We start from the raw sequence: 11,531 nt of genomic DNA, 5'->3' as shown, positions 1-11,531 counted from the left end.
TTACCCAGGCAGGTACCACTACTCAGCCAGAAGGGGACTCGGAGCTCAGTGAGGGTCCTGGGTTAGGGTTAGGGATATGTAGGGTTATGTAGGGTTAGGGATATGTAGGGTTAGGGATATGTAGGGTTATGTAGGATTGGAGTTATGTAGGGTTGTGGTTATGTAGGGTTAGGGATATGTAGAGTTATGTAGGGTTGTGGTTATGTAGGGTTAGGGATATGTAGGGTTAGGGATATGTAGGGTTAGGGATATGTAGTGTTATGTAGGGTTAGGGATATGTAGGGTTAGGGATATGTAGGGTTGTGGTTATGTAGGGTTAGGGATATGTAGGTTAGGGATATGTAGTGTTATGTAGGGTTAGGGATGTGTAGGGTTATGTAGCGTTGGAGTTATGTAGGGTTAGGGGATATGTAGGGTTAGGTAGGGTTAGGGATATGTAGGGTTGTGGTTATGTAGGGTTAGGGGATATGTAGGGTTAGGGATATGTAGGGTTGTGGTTATGTAGGGTTAGGGATATGTAGGGTTAGGGATATGTAGGGCTAGGGGATATGTAGGGTTAGGGATATGTAGGGTTGTGGTTGGTGTAGGGTTAGGCTTATGTAGGGTTGTGGTTATGTAGGGTTAGGTTATGTAGGGTTATGTAGAGGTTGGAGTTATGTAGGGTTAGGGATATGTAGGGTTAGGTAGGGTTAGGGATATGTAGGGTTGTGGTTATGTAGGCTTCAGGGATATGTAGGGTTATGTAGGGTTAGGGTTATGTAGGGTCAGGATATGTAGGGTTGTGGCTATGTAGGGCTAGGGATATGTAGGGTTAGGGATATGCGTAGGTTAGGGATATGCAGGGTTAGGGATATGTTGGGTTAGGGTTATGTAGGGTTAGGGTTATGTAGGGTTAGGGATATGTAGGGTTGTGGTTATGTAGGGTTAGGGATATGTAGGGTTGTGGTTATGTAGGGTTAGGGATATGTAGGGTTGTGGTTATGTAGGGTTAGGGATATGTAGGGTTGTGGTTATGCAGGGTTAGGGATATGTAGGGATATGTAGGGTTAGGGTTATGTAGGGTTAGGGATATGTAGGGTTATGTAGGGTTAGGGATATGTAGGGTTAGGGATATGTATGGTTATGTAGGGTTGTGGTTATGTAGGGTTAGGGTTATGTAGGGTTATGTAGGGTTATGTAGGGTCTTACCCAGGCAGGTACCACTACTCAGCCAGAAGGGGACTCGGAGCTCAGTGAGGGTCCTGGGTTAGGGTTAGGGATATGTAGGGTTATGTAGGGTTGTGGTTATGTAGGGTTAGGGATATGTAGGGTTATGTAGGGTTGGAGTTATGTAGGGTTATGTAGGGTTGGGGATATGTAGGGTTGTGGTTATGTAGGGTTATGTAGGGTTGGGGATATGTAGGGTTATGTAGGGTCTTACCCAGGCAGGTACCACTACTCAGCCAGAAGGGGACTCGGAGCTCAGTGAGGGTCCTGGCAGCTAGGTGGAGCAGAGCCTTAGCTTTCATCCTGAAGTTCATTGCCTCAGGAGATGTGTCATCAGGGTACAGCTGATTCAACAGGGAACAACCCTGGTTAGATGTAGTGAACTAAACCAAAGTCCAAATCATAGGCTGGAATCCGAACTTCAAATTTGAGATACAGCTGATTCAACAGCAGGGAACAACACTTAGCTAGTGGACTAAACCAAAGTCCAAAGGCCCAATGGGTCCTGTTCAAAAGTAGTGCGCTATATATGGAATAGTGAGACTTGAAACTACAGACCTGGAAGAAGGAGCGAGCGTCCCTGTATCTGCACTCCAGAAAACGAGCCTGGGAATATTCAGTCAGGAATCCAGAGATGTTCCTGGGGATCCGGACATCCAGCCCGTCCAACGTGGTCATTACCAGCTCTGGCCTGACAGGAGAGAGACAACCAATCGTCAGCCTTCTGTGGTTATTTACAAATACTCAATGTCTGCAGGTATAATGCATTATGATGCAGTTATAATGCACTGTAAGACTTGTCATGAGCATGTATGACCCCTTACGGTGTTGTTTCCGGACTGTTCTAAGGAATGGGAGGTTTACAGAAGAAGCAAGTACAGAGGAAAGAAGGGCTGGGGTGTATTCACTATAGAACCAAATGGAAGAAAACCGTCCAAAACGGGAAGAGACTAACTTGAACTTATCCAATTAGAAACTATTGTTTTCGTTGGCACTATTGTTTCCCTGTTGTCTACCTACCGGTCATAGGCTCCAGCGTTGCGGCCATAGTCCAGCCTTCTGAAGGGGGCGAACTTCCTGTCCATGTTTGGTTTGAGTCGCAGGGCGCCGTGCCACAGGTAGTTCCCGCTGCGCTCGTACAGGACCACCACGTGGACCACGTAACCTTGGAGACGGAACAGGAAGTGGAGGGGGATCTCGCTTTCCTGATAGGTCGTCCCATGCTGACCAATCGAGGGTCTTTCCCTCGCACCTCCAACAGTTCGAAGCCCTTTCTCTTCAGCTGCTGCCACCAAACCAGCCTGACCACAACACAGACAGATACCAGGGTCATGTTCATTAGGCACCAAATGGAAAGAAAAGGACAGAAACATTTAGCTACGGTGTGTGCTAATGAATAAAACCCAGGCTTCTGTTCAAATAACTACTGGACAATGTCAGAGAAGTCAAACCTATCACTCCAAGGACGTTATAATGAAAACAAAGCTCTGCTTAGAATCAAATGAGGACATTATTAGAGAAACAGCTCTAAACCAAACAGTTCTACATCTCTATAGCTAGCTTCATATCTAGCTCTATATATCTCTCTCTATATATATCTCTATATCTAGCTCTATATCTAGCTCTATATCTCTATATCTAGCTCTATATCTCTATATCTAGCTCTATATCTCTATATCTAGCTCTATATCTCTATATCTAGCTCTATATATCTCTCTCTATATATATATCTATATCTAGCACTATATCTCTCTCTATATATATATCTATATCTAGCTCTATATCTCTATATCTAGCTCTATATCTCTATATCTAGCTCTATATCTAGCTCTATATCTCTATATCTAGCTCTATATCTCTATATCTAGCTCTATATCTCTATATCTAGCTCTATATCTCTATATCTAGCTCTATATCTCTAAATCTAGCTCTATATCTATATCTCTATATCTAGCTCTATATCTCTATATCTAGCTCTATATCTCTATATATATAGCTCTATATCTCTATATCTAGCTCTATATCTCTATATCTAGCTCTATATCTCTATATCTAGCTCTATATCTCTATATCTATCTCTATATCTCTATATCTAGCTCTATATCTAGCTCTATATCTCTATATCTAGCTCTATATCTCTATATCTATCTCTATATCTATCTCTATATCTCTATATCTAGCTCTATATCTCTATATCTCTATATCTAGCTCTATATCTAGCTCTATATCTAGCTCTATATCTCTATATCTAGCTCTATATCTCTATATCTATATATCTATATCTAGCTCTATATCTAGCTCTATATCTCTATATCTAGCTCTATATCTCTATATCTAGCTCTATATCTCTATATCTAGCTCTATATCTCTAAATCTAGCTCTATATCTCTATATCTAGCTCTATATCTATCTCTATATCTATCTCTATATCTCTATATCTAGCTCTATATCTCTATATATAGCTCTATATCTAGCTCTATATCTCTATATCTAGCTCCTATATCTCTATCTAGCTTACCATCTCTATATCTAGCTCTATATCTCTATATCTAGCTCTATATCTAGCTCTATATCTCTATATCTAGCTCTATATCTCTATATCTAGCTCTATATCTCTATATCTAGCTCTATATCTCTATATCTAGCTCTATATCTCTATATCTAGCTCTATATCTATCTCTATATCTAGCTCTATATCTAGCTCTATATCTCTATATCTAGCTCTATATCTAGCTCTATATCTCTATATCTAGCTCTATATACTATATCTAGCTCTATATCTCTATATCTAGCTCTATATCTCTATATCTAGCTCTATATCTCTATATCTAGCTCTATATCTAGCTCTATATCTCTATATCTAGCTCTATATCTCTATATCTAGCTCTATATCTCTATATCTAGCTCTATATCTCTAAATCTAGCTCTATATCTCTAAATCTAGCTCTATATCTCTACTATCTAGCTCTATATCTAGCTCTATATCTCTATATCCTAGCTCTATATCTAGCTCTATATCTCTATATCTAGCTCTATATCTCTATATCTAGCTTAACATCTCTATATCTAGCTCTATATCTAGCTCTATATCTCTATATCTAGCTCTATATCTATATCTAGCTCTATATCTCTATATCTAGCTCTATATCTAGCTCTATATCTCTATATCTAGCTCTATATCTCTATATAGCTCTATATCTCTCTATATCTAGCTCTCCTATATCTCTATATCTCTATATCTAGCTCTATATCTCTATATCTAGCTCTATATCTCTATATCTAGCTCTATATATCTATATCTAGCTCTATATCTCTATATCTAGCTCTATATCTCTATATATAGCTCTATATCTCTATATCTAGCTCTATATCTAGCTCTATATCTCTATATCTAGCTCTATATATCTATATCTAGCTCTATATCTCTATATATAGCTCTATATCTCTATATCTAGCTCTATATCTCTATATCTATAGCTCTATATCTCTATATCTAGCTCTATATCTCTATATCTAGCTCTATATCTCTATATCTAGCTTAACATCTCTATATCTAGCTCTATATCTCTATATCTAGCTCTATATCTCTATATCTAGCTCTATATCTCTATATCTAGCTCTATATCTCTATATCTAGCTCTACATCTCTATATCTAGCTCTATATCTAGCTCTATATCTCTATATCTAGCTCTATATCTCTATATCTAGCTTAACATCTCTATATCTAGCTCTATATCTCTATATCTAGCTCTATATCTAGCTCTATATCTCTATATCTAGCTCTATATCTCTATATCTAGCTCTATATCTCTATATCTAGCTCTATATCTCTATATCTAGCTCTATATCTCTATATCTAGCTCTATATATCTATATCTAGCTCTATATCTCTATATATAGCTCTATATCTCTATATCTAGCTCTATATCTCTATATCTATAGCTCTATATCTCTATATCTAGCTCTATATCTCTATATCTAGCTCTATATCTCTATATCTAGCTTAACATCTCTATATCTAGCTCTATATCTCTATATCTAGCTCTATATCTCTATATCTAGCTCTATATCTCTATATCTAGCTCTATATCTCTTTATCTAGCTCTATATCTCTATATCTAGCTCTACATCTCTATATCTAGCTCTATATCTATAGCTCTATAGCCGTTAATTCCTTACGTCGTATTTCCAGAGGTTGCTGAGCAGAGCGAAGGTGAGGACGTCTCTGTTAGTGCAGAGGAAATTGCAGTGGGGTTCTTTAACCAGGCCGTCTCTCAGCAGCATAGAGTCCTGAGAGAGGAGTCCTAGAGAGGCTGTGTCCACCAGGAACACTGGCAGGTTGTACTTATGGACCAGCCCCATGAACTTCTTCACCACCTGCTGTAGTAGTAGACAGGGCCACGATTCAACAACAACACACCCATTACTGCATATTGTTCAGAGGACTGGAAATGACAGGTTACTCAAATAGACAGACTATTCTTCATTTTAACCCAACATAGGTTCTATTCCAAAGATTAGCGGTAGGTCATTCTGTATATGTGTTGTTTATCTGTGGGGAAAACAGTCATGGAAGAGAAGCTCTAGCCTATAAAGAGCTTACCCATTGAGTATCCTTTCCTGACAGATGCACTGTCCTGCCAAAGATATGTGGTCCATTCTAGAAACGACATCAACAGTTTAACATTGTGGTGAACGCAAGCACATTACTTCCAGTTTGTATGGCAAAAATAGGCCAGCCAGTGGGTCAATATCCATGCATAGATTTACAGCAAACTTATGTGGTCAAGTTCAACCCACCTGAGAGACATGCTGTCTGTAGTGATAGAGCTGGAACAGGAGGAAAACAGAGCTGGTAGCTATGAGGAGGGCCAGAACCGTTGTTTTGTTAGCGAAGCATCAGTCCTCCTTAGTTGCTCTGGCACAGTAGAGCCAAAGATTTCATCTGTGGTAGAGCAGTAGCAGTGTTGCAGAGCCTCAGGTGGTCCGCTAACCATGTTCATCAGATGGCAGGGATACTGAGAGAGAGAGAGAGAGAGAGAGAGAGAGAGAGAGAGAGAGAGAGAGAGAGAGAAGAGAGAGAGAGATGCAACTCACTACAGTGTAGGTCAGGGGATAGGCAACTGGAGGGACGCCCCCCGGGACGCCCCCTGCCTACTGTTGAGAGTTAGAATAGTAGAATACACAAGGTGACATTTTGAAATTTGGTAGTGCATCACCAATTTTTATTTTGTTATGTGAAAACTTCGCATAGGGCCCCCAAAAGGCTAGGTCCGGCTCTGACTGCAGGTGTGGGTATGGATGTGGGTAGCAGACCCCCAGACCCCCTGCGACCCGCGACCCCCTGCGGACCCTCATATTGAGTTCTGACTGTTTTGGTGGCCCCCCCACCACCATCAAAGTTTCCCATCCCTGGTGTAGGTACTGTACAGTCTCCATCTACTCTTCAGCTAAAATGTAGCACTGCATTTCATGTTGACACACTTTGAAGTAGTTACATTTAGTGTAACTGAGAGAAGATATTACAGCCCTGAAATTACTCGGGACAGAAATAACGTTATGATGCTACCGGTGCATTAGCCTAGACAGCCGATGGGCCCAGCAAACAGCATAATCATTATCAGGGACACACCGATAAACCGAGTGTTATGACACTGTTATAACGGTCACAGAGCACTGATGAAAATGCCAGCTAGCTGGATAATAATGGTCCTAGATCGAAAATACCTGAATGGCATTTTAACTTACCAAAGCCAGTTTTGTCTTTGTGCCGTCAAGGTCCTAGCTAACAAAATCCAAACAAACTGCTGTCTTCTTCTATAACAGTGACGTTGTTCACCATCAGTTAACATCAACTTACATCGCCTCCTGCTGGTCTGGAATACACGTTGTATTTTGTGAGAGTACGACCAAAGATATTTAGAACTAATCCCTTACCCCCAGTGGCGGTTCTAGCAGTGGCGGCTGGCCGATAGAGGGCGCTAGGGCGCCGCCCCCTTAAATAAAATTATTTTTTTTTAAAAATAAAAAAATAAAAATAATAATAATAATAATAAAAACATCAGTATGTCAATATTTGTGTGTTTGAAATATGGAATGCACACAGTAATATGTGTAAGATATGATAGAAAATCATATTCGCAACCTTTCCTCTGCCTGTCAAACGCCTCGTCAGCTCTGGGCGATACAGAAAGTGCCCCGAGGAGGCGGGTCTACGGCATGTTAAGCCAATTGCTAATTTAAGATATGAATGTATGACATAAAATGTAGCTAATCAGCGATTTTAATTCGAATCCAAGGAGGGCGATTATTTTATCGCCCCAAGCTCGCCCCTGATAAAATAAGGACCGGGCTCCAGTGGCGCCATTTTTACTAGACGACAATGGCGAACGCAAACGCTACTCCTCCAAGACCCAACCCTAACTCGGTGAAATCTCTCTCTCCAAGATCCGTTTGAGAGGAGAACTTTGTCAGAGAAAGTTCGGGTGAAAGAGCTGGGCCCAGATCAACCTGACCTCTCAATCAGACAGCAGGCTAGCGAGAAAAGGGAAGCAGTATATGCGCGGCTTCTCCCGTAGCTGGTACACCAGGAAGGCTTGGCTAGCTGGGTGCACTGATGCTAATGCTTTATTTTGCTTTCCGTGCTTGCTTTTAAAACGCGGGGTCAGATTCAGCATGGACAGGTACCGGAGTGAGGGATATGAAGCACCTGTCAGAGAAGGTAAAGAAACATGAGAACACCAGGGCACACATGGACAACTCTGTAAAGCTAGCTGTATTAGGAAGGGTGAACATTGCTACGCCAGCTGGATGACGGCCACAGGATTGCGGTGAGGAAACACAATGAGGAGGTGGATAAAAACAGGCACATTCTATCCAAAATTATCGATTGTGTGAAGTTCTGTGGGGCTTTTGAGTTGGCCTTGCATGGGCACGAGGGAGACTCCCCCAGAGCCTCTACAACACGGTGGAACTTCCACAGTCGCGCTGTAAACACTGTGTGCGAGTACAGGGATGACCTCCTAACGTGTTTCCAGACCATCAGAGACTCTGGGAACTTTGATGCCCCGACTGTCAGAGAGGCGGGGGGCTTTGTGAGGAGTGCTCGAAGACGAGGCTTTCTGTTTTTCCTGGCACTGTTCCACAAGATCATGCCAAATGTGGACATGCTTTTCAGCCAGCTGCAGAAGAGAGGAACATCGACCCTGTCTTCATTAAAGCACTTGTCCAGAGGTTCACAGAAAGCATGCTAACAATCAGGTAAATAACTATATTTACTATTGGCTGATAAAGATGCTGTTAGAAAGATGAATAGTTCACTTACAACAGTTTAAAAGCCTAAATGTGTCTGGTCATCAAAGTGAGTGATTATCATAGAGCCGTCACAATTATATTTGTTTTAGTATTTTAAAAGGAAAGAGAAGACATTTACATTACATTTTAGTCATTTAGCAGACGCTCTTATCCAGAGCGACTTACAGTTAAGAGTGCATACATTTTTTTCATACTGGCCCCCGTGGGAAACGAACCCACAACCCTGGCGTTGCAAGCGCCATGCTCTACCAACTGAGCTACACGGGACCACATTAGTTTTGGCAAGATCTGAAAAAAGAAGTTGGTGGAGTGCAACCCTCAAACATTGAAGAATTACAGCAGTTTGCTGCTGAAGAATGGGCCAAATTGCCAGCAGAAAAGGTGCAGCAAGCTCATTGATGTCTACAATAAGCATATGTTGGCAGCTATCTTGGCCAAAAGCTGTGCAACCAAGTACTAGCTCCAGGGTGCCAATAATTTAGTCCATGACATTTGTCTATATTTTCTAAATTACAATTGTAAACTTAAGTTTACAGAAATATAATTAAAGGTGTGGAGACCCATTTTTTCCTCTCAAATTTCAACTGATTTTAGAAGAAATAGGGAATTATTTAAGAAAAGCCCAAGGGTGCCAATATATTTGGACACAACTGTATGCCTTCAGTCTAATTGGAATGTATGGCAGTAGAGTTGTTTGTATTTCTCCTAACCAAAATGGCTGCCATTAGGATACCATTCAGGATTTTTTTTCACCTGTGTTACCCACGACAATCACGCCAAATGAGCATTGCATTTGTGTGCTCCTTCAGTGTGAATGCGCAAATTTGATATGGGTCACATGTAAAACTGATACATAATTATACAGATTTACGGTATGTTGCCTATATATTACTATATACCGGTATTGATGCACAGACCAGTTTGGGTTTTTACTTTACCTTCTATAACGGTATTTCAATGTTTGGTTTGTTAAATGTGGTAATGCCACTCCGCCATGTGTAACGTCCGTTTTTCTAGTTTACTCCGCAATTTGGGTCGTCTCTCTCACCAAGTACCACCCGTCACTCCAAGGAGCGCAGTTGTTGTTACTCGACCACGAGAACAAGTGTTTGTCCAAAAAGACACAATCAGACGTTGATAATAATGCAGGAAAGTACTACACAGTTTGTAATAATTATTCAGGTGTCCACCAGGTCAATTTCTAGAAGAGGGCCTAGTTGTTATTGAAGATTAACTTTATTGCTAAGTGCACAGCAGAACAAAATTATGTTGCATCCCTCTCACAAATGTAATAGAAAAAGGCTTTAAAACGTATTAACATCAGTTAATTATGTACATCACAGGTTAAAAGCAGTTACTAGACATAGTTTGTGTGTATATACACACTATCTGTCTGTCTGTCTGTCTGTCTGTCTGTCTATATATATATATATATATATATATATATATATATATATATATATATATATATATAAAAGTCACTGGTTGTGTGTTGAGGGGAATTACAGTGAGCTAAGAAGTCTGATTGCAAGTTATCAAATTAAACTTTATTTTTGGACCCAGGGCCTCAATTCCCTCTTTGTGTGGGGACAGCGCATCTGACGAGCAGCAACAGCCCATCAAGCGACGGAGGATGCTGGGACCAGGAGAACAACAGAGGTTGGCTATAGAGGTAAGTTGTGATGTAATTGTCAGTGTTTCCCCATAGAAGTTTTTTCAGGCCTGGTAGTATGTAGCCAAAACCCTGAACAATCAGCACCTTGGTAATCATATACTTGAGTTGGACATAGGCATGTGTCAGTCAGGATCACTTGCATCAAAATAGCTAATTGCAAATTAAAGCTGATGATGTATCTTTTACAGGTATGTGATACCATCCTGAGTCATGCCAAAGAGAGGTTCTCCTTCACCCAGCACCTCATCAGCGCAACACTATTGCACGGAGAGTTGTTCCCACAACACAGTGTGAAGTTCCCCGATACAGCGCTTGAAACAACCGTGGAGGCGTACCCCATGTTGAACAAGGCCAAGCTCAAAACCGAACTGTCCCTCATCTATGAGAACAGTGAGTTCAAGGCTTGTAGTGGTGCAGTGCCCCTGTACCAGTTCTTCATGGAGAACAACCTTCAGAGCACTTTCACAGAGACTGCCAGCCTCCTCCAAGATCCTCATCACCACACCCATGACAACTGCTGAGTCAGAAAGGTGCTTCTCTACACTGAAAAGGATCAAGACCTTCCTGAGAAACAGCATGACACAGGATCGCCTGAACGCTCTGGCCATGCTCTCCATGGAGAAGAAACTTGTCAGGGACATTCCTGACTTTAATCAAAGGGTCATTGAGAGGTTTGCCACTCAGAAGGACAGACGGGCAAAATTCCTGTACAAATAAGATGACAGACACACACACACAGAGCAGCTCTGGCCGCATGTTTCTTTGTATATAGTTGACCTTAGCATAAAAAATCCAGTTATATGGTACTCTAGAAAGTCTTAATAGTGTCTTTGCTAATATTACTGTATATATGTTGTTTTGTATCAATTAATTGTTGCAGTTCTGGAGCACATTAACAATTAGTCACATTTAGTATGATCATAAAATACTGTATGCTATTCTTCCAGTCAAAGGTTTGAGTTCATCCACTTGATATCCATTTCTATATTATACATCCTTTTTATACAGTGTAAGATTTCCTATAAACTTTATAATAATTTCATGTTATTGTCCACTTTCCACTCTGTTCTGACAGCATGCCTGTTGCGTTGCCTGTTTACTACCAATGGTAAAAAGTTCACTTTAAATGCAAATGAAAGGCTTGGGTTTGTGTAATATGTTTTGTGTAAGAATGCCTCAACTTTTTAATATTGGCATTAAATAATTACTGAATGTTTCACTGAGCACTGCTGTCCTGCAGTTTGTGTTAAAATATATCGCGATGGTTACAGGAAAAAAAAAGTATGGCACAGCCCCCACCGAGAATATTTTCACCAGCCGCCACTGGGTTCTAGA

The 11,531-nt window shown here is 40.8% G+C and overlaps 1 pseudogene; it reads right to left on the bottom strand.

Moving 5' to 3' along the window:
- Positions 1 to 1,420: 1,420 nt before the first annotated feature.
- LOC123490888 lies at positions 1,421 to 6,091 on the bottom strand (annotated as a pseudogene).
- Between the last annotated feature and the right edge of the window lie 5,440 nt (positions 6,092 to 11,531).

This window comes from Coregonus clupeaformis, unplaced genomic scaffold, assembly GCF_020615455.1.
Source record: "Coregonus clupeaformis isolate EN_2021a unplaced genomic scaffold, ASM2061545v1 scaf5333, whole genome shotgun sequence".
Lineage (NCBI taxonomy): Eukaryota > Metazoa > Chordata > Actinopteri > Salmoniformes > Salmonidae > Coregonus > Coregonus clupeaformis.
The sequence above is the reverse complement of the archived record's forward strand: the minus strand, read 5'-3'. Positions and strand labels throughout refer to the sequence as shown.